The following is a 5,759-nucleotide window of genomic DNA, read 5'->3' as shown; positions in this document are numbered from 1 at the left end:
ATATAATGACTAAATGTGTCGTTTGTCCATCAGAAATGGTTCCTGATCCCACATCTAAATCAACAGTACAACATTATTTGTATGTGCCCTTACATATCTCTGTAAAAAAGATGAGTCTGTTTTATGAGGTGACAACACCATGGTTAAGGTTTAGGTAAAAGTGCAACCTCGTTAGGTTTAGGGAATGATCATGGTTTGGGTTATAATAAGTTATTTTTAAAGATTGGTAATGTTCTGGTTACAGTGAAAATGATTAATTCATTAATATATGAGGCAGTTGCTGTCATGGTTACAATAAAAAGAAAACATGAAAGTTATAGAATGATTGGTTATGCTTTAAAAAAAAAGAAAAAAACATTTTTACTGTTGATTGGAAACAGGAAACACTCCATAGCAACTTTCCCTGACTTTGTCCTTTGCTCCTTTGCTCCTGTCATAATTACTATGGCTGTTAGTGGGATTTGTCACTGGAAAATAAACTTGGTTTTGTTTTGGGGCACTTGCCTAAACAACTGACGGTATTGAAATGGTTGATTTCACCCATAAATAGTCTGTGAAACAAACAATTACTTATAAAAGGGACAGACAATCATTGATGATTATGCCAAAAAAAGGGAAAATATGGTCCAGTTCATTATATTACAGGCTTGCTACAGCATTCAGAGTGGCACCACTATGCAAGGTAAACCTGGCATTTCAGGGTTTATTACAAGTTGAAAACAATGTGAAGAATCATTTGCTGTGTTTTTAAGATGTTGTTGCAAAACAGCTTTCATGTTGTTTTTGAGGGTGAGTTGAAATCTTTGACTTCTTGCTGTGGATCAACTGTATAACAAGGAGATCAGTTTTGTTAGAAGAACTTGACATCTAGTCCCTCAGGTATGCACTTAGTTCACAAAACACTCCGTTTGACTGGGAGGTACAACTGGGGATTTCCGGCAGGAAATGGTTAGCGTCCTAACTGAAAAACCTATTGATATCCCTGGAATTTTGGCTCACTTCTTTAATTCATCTGGATGCTTCATAACAAGTTTTAGCTCATTGTTTAGCTGTCCAGCTTGCAATGGTAGTGTCTTGGTTTGCTCTCACCGCTGTAATAGTCTCATCTTCAGCCACAGCAGGCAGCTGTTGTCGGCTACCTGCTCAGCATCACCAAAGTTAGCAGCTGGCTGGTAAACACAGTGGTTGCATTTAGTAGCTTAAATGGCAGACATTTCCCCATTAAATTGGTCGAGACGAAAAAACAAGATGCACCTTATTGCTCTCTGCCTGGCTGAAGAAGTGTTATGGTTATTTTTCTGAAGTGACATTGGATGCATCAAATGTGCAGTATGGAGGAAAAATATCTATGGTAATCTTCAACATATACCATTAACTGACAATGACACACTCAATAACACACCTGTGTTTACCTGCCTCAGTGTTGTTAACCTTTCTTAGCTCATTGTCAGGACTGTACTTGGGAAGCACAGGGTAGACGACGGAACTTGTGCGCACATACATCGCACTGTACGTTCACAGCTACACTGCTAACTTTTAACTAGCTAGCTAACTCTTTGCTCCGGTCGCCAGCTTCACCGCTCTCTCTGTTTCTCTCACTCTCTATCATCCGCTATGCACACAACCTACGTTCTGAGCAACCCGTGAAAGAAGCTGCTTTCCTCCTGTAACAATATTCTGTCTCAAACTCAAAGTTACTGCAGAGCTTGCACAGAGATGATAAATAAGTGTAATTTGCTTTTTACTTGCCACTGCTGCTTCCTAAGGCTTCATGCACAGGTTTAGTTTCCACACACGTCTGCGCATGCATATGATTCGTGCAATATCATATCCGATCTCCGAACGGTAGAAGCTGAGTCAAGGACAGCTTGACAAGCTCACCCGTCAAAGATCCCAGGATTATCATCAATGTGCATGTACCAGCCTCCTAAGGCTGCTGTCCTCTCCACTTCAAATCTAAATGTTTCTAGTCAAAATTACCCTTCCCTACATCACTGCAGAACAAAAAAGAAACAAATAGGTTATCACAACTAACTGATCACATTTCAGGGGTTTTCAATTTATAAAGTAGTGACAACTTCTCACAACTTCAGTCAGTAGTCATAAGGAAGGTAACAAGAACAGCAGATTCTGCAACCGAGGAAAGTGGGAATATTGTTGCCAGCTGGTTCCTAACACAATTTTATCAGGATGTTGACGTGGTGAAGAATGAAAGAGATTTGGCTGGCTCAGGAACTTTTGGACTGTGTTTTACTTGTGGATTTAGCGGCTTTGAAGAATGACTTCTTATCCAAAGGCAAATGTGAGTCAGCTTTAATTTAAGGGGTGAGATTTTCTGTCAGCAGATCACAGCAGTGTTTTTAATGGGATCTCTAGTAAAATACTCATAGAGGGCCTTTGTCCAGTGGTCACAGTTTGCCTCAAATCAATACAATTTCAATTACGAGAAATTCCAAAGACGATTTATATTAGCCTGTTCACAGCTTAGCTTTAACACCACAACTTGGCCTTTTGGATCACCAACAATTCATCAAAACAGAGCAACCCCATCAACAAACTTTCCATGATCCCCATGACCTTGTCCTTGACCCCGACCCAGATCCCATGACCCAAGGACCCCCCATCCACGGAGTCCATTAATCATACAAAATACCTTCATGCCTATTACGTGGGATCTCAAGCTTTTCACTAGAGGCATGCAGTACTAATGAACTTCCTTCTCAGTTAATTCCAATTTGCTGTTTCTCCTCCTCAGCAATCCTCAGTTTTAAGTACAAAGCCTGGCAGGTATCAAGGGTAAATTCTTCGTAATTTGTGGGCATGAATAAGTACTTCATATTCTCAATTTAAGAATGTAGTCCTTAGCTCCTAGTTCTCTTCATCTCTGACACATAGAGTGTTTTACTTGTGGGGTCGATCCTGTCCCTGGTGGCTTTGAGGATGGTTACTTTGCCTACCTTTGAGATGATTTTGTTTAATGAAAAAAAAGAAAAAACCATTAGTTTCCCACAGCAGTGACCGTATGGATTTAGCCCCTCATCCAGGAATCTCAAAGACTAACAAATGTCCGATCTTTACCAGACAGGATATGAAGGATATCTGCCACAGCAATCACAGAACATGTGCCAGTCAAGCACGTGTGTGTGTGTGTGTGTGTGTGTGTGTTTGTGTGTGTGTGTGTGGGAAAGAGAGAGGGAGTGCATGCATGCACATGTAAGTACATTTGTGTGGTTTGGATTAGGAAACCCCGACGTGCTGATCTACAGGCTGCCTTGTGTTTTCTCAGGCTATTGGTTATTAAGGTAAGAATTTGTGCATTGGTGACCCCAGATATCTACGTTCAGCCAGACTGTATCCACTTAGCACCGCAGCACTACTGCTGAAACCGAAGCAATGCTACAACTGAAGCAATTCCCAACTGGACCAGTCAGGAATTCTGTTAGATTAGCCCCCAATCCCCCTAAAGCATGTAGGCGTCAGCTGTACATCCCAAAGGGAAAGGATTTTTCATTGCTTTGTATGGTATGTATACATTTGATATATGGCTCATGTCCCAGTCACCCCCTTGACTTACAAAAAGCCAGGATCTTTTCTTCTTAACATTAAAACCCAAACGAGCACATTTACAATACGCTCCCATGTCCATGCTGGAGACTGAGGTCTCTCCCGGGCGTGTGAAATCGTTGTGTGAAAAGCTGGACTCCAAATTGGTTGGGTGTGACCGCCACTGATTTGCCAGTCATCCCATCACTTACATACATACACACAAAGATAAATCCAAGCACAAACAGCCTTAATAACAGACCTTTATGAGAGAAGGAAAAAGAAAACTGTTTCATTTTTTTTCTATAAATCATTGAATTAACCATTTTATTATTACTGTGCACATTCTCCCAAATTCTCCAAGTGTGACACTGCAAACAGCTGTGTGAAAATGTGTGTTTGTGTTTCATTCATTCACAGTCAAAAGTGGGAAAAAGACTTATGAAGACATAGTAGACATCAGCAAATGAATCTCCAAAGCTTATTGTTTGGGTCACATGTTATCACCCTTTTTTTGTTTAGGGCCTGTAAGTCATACCTGTTACTGTCAGTGCATGTGAGAGGCAAACATATGGTTCGTTCCCCTGTCTGTCTTTGAACATAAAGAAAAGAAGGAAACCTCAAAACAGTAATCTGAATACCATACAATGACACCAGGGCTGCTCTGAGCTTTTGACTGGCACACACATATATGAAACAGCAGCCCAGTGAGAGTTAATGGTCTTTCTTTTTTCTTTTTTTTTTCTCATAATAATTTCTCATATCCAAATGTATGTATTTTTACTATTAATTTTCCTATTTATCAACCATTGTTGAATTCTTTTCTCTCTCTTCTGTTTGTAAAAAGACAAAGATCGTGAGCTGAGCCTATGCGACTTTTACTAAACCACAACCACTGTGGTCACAAGGGTCGATTATAAGATCATGATAAATGCTAAAATGTGGTGTTACAGTAGAAGAAGAGGAGAAGGGTCAAACAGTCAGCAAACACACTCAATAAATTCCATCAGACAGCAATATCTATCTAAAGTTTGCTAACATTAGCCAACATGAGCTACTTATCCTACTGGACCAAGTAAGACTGTAGCTGCAAAACCCCTGAGTGAAAAGTGTGTTTTATTGCTTATGAATTCAACTTTCCACTTGTAGGAGAAAGACTGTTATTTTTTCTTTCAAAATTTACATAGTCTTATTTTGACTGTAATAAAACCATGAGCCTTATAAGCATTTAGCCATGCCAATATAAGACTAGTACCACCTTTACAAGGAGGAAAGTAGAGCGCAGGTTGGATGTCTGTGTGCACCCCTCACATAGGGGAATGACAGCCAGCACCAATCTTCTGTACAAAAACACCCCTTCCTTTCCCCTCTCTGGCCATTAAATGTGACCAGATCACTGCACGTGTTTCCGTCTCCTTTCCGTCTTTGTTTGTCTACCCATGAATCCTGGCAGCCCAGTGTTTTGGGGGGGGGGGATACAGGAAGGGATGCAGACTGGAAGCTGTGAGAGTAGAATATCATTAGCCATAAAGCAGATCTTCACTCTGCATCCCTGCATATAACTCAACATTTGGTCAGCACTGCCTTTTCTGTATAGAGCCAGCTGCATGTGACTGAGTGAGCTCTCAGATCAAATGTTTACTTTGGACTGGACGTCTTCCCTCAAGAAACTACACGAACAAGACACCCTGAATCTGAACAGAGAGGTGGATACCCCTGTCAGGTTCTGACACCCCACCTGGTAAAACAGAGGAAATGGTTTCAGAGTGTGTATGTGTGAGTGTGTCCCAAGCACACATATACACATGTGCATACATACATAAAAAAACAAAATCACACAACATACACATGCGTTTGCGTTTGTGAAAGTAATATAATACTGTGGGCTGAGTGGCTTGAAAGAGCAGCAGTTCAGAGTCGCCTGAAGAGTAGAACTGAGGTTGAAGATGTGGTGTAAGACATAATTCAATACTAATGTAATACTAATGTTTTTTTTTTCTGCAGAAATACAGTATGTTTTCAAATGGGTTGCCCAATATACAATATAAATCATGACTCCATGTATTCCATCCAACCTTAAATATTTATATAAATCTCCAAAATCACTGGCACTTCCACAGTAGTAGTCCTCTACTGCTCTCAGGACACTCCAGTAGCTTGTGTGCAGGCATTCTGTGGGCAGTCGTGAGCCTGACTTTCATTAGCCAGCTGTGGTT

This window comes from Seriola dumerili, unplaced genomic scaffold, assembly GCF_002260705.1.
Source record: "Seriola dumerili isolate Sdu_G_001 unplaced genomic scaffold, Sdu_1.0 BDQW01000043.1, whole genome shotgun sequence".
Lineage (NCBI taxonomy): Eukaryota > Metazoa > Chordata > Actinopteri > Carangiformes > Carangidae > Seriola > Seriola dumerili.
The sequence above is the reverse complement of the archived record's forward strand: the minus strand, read 5'-3'. Positions refer to the sequence as shown.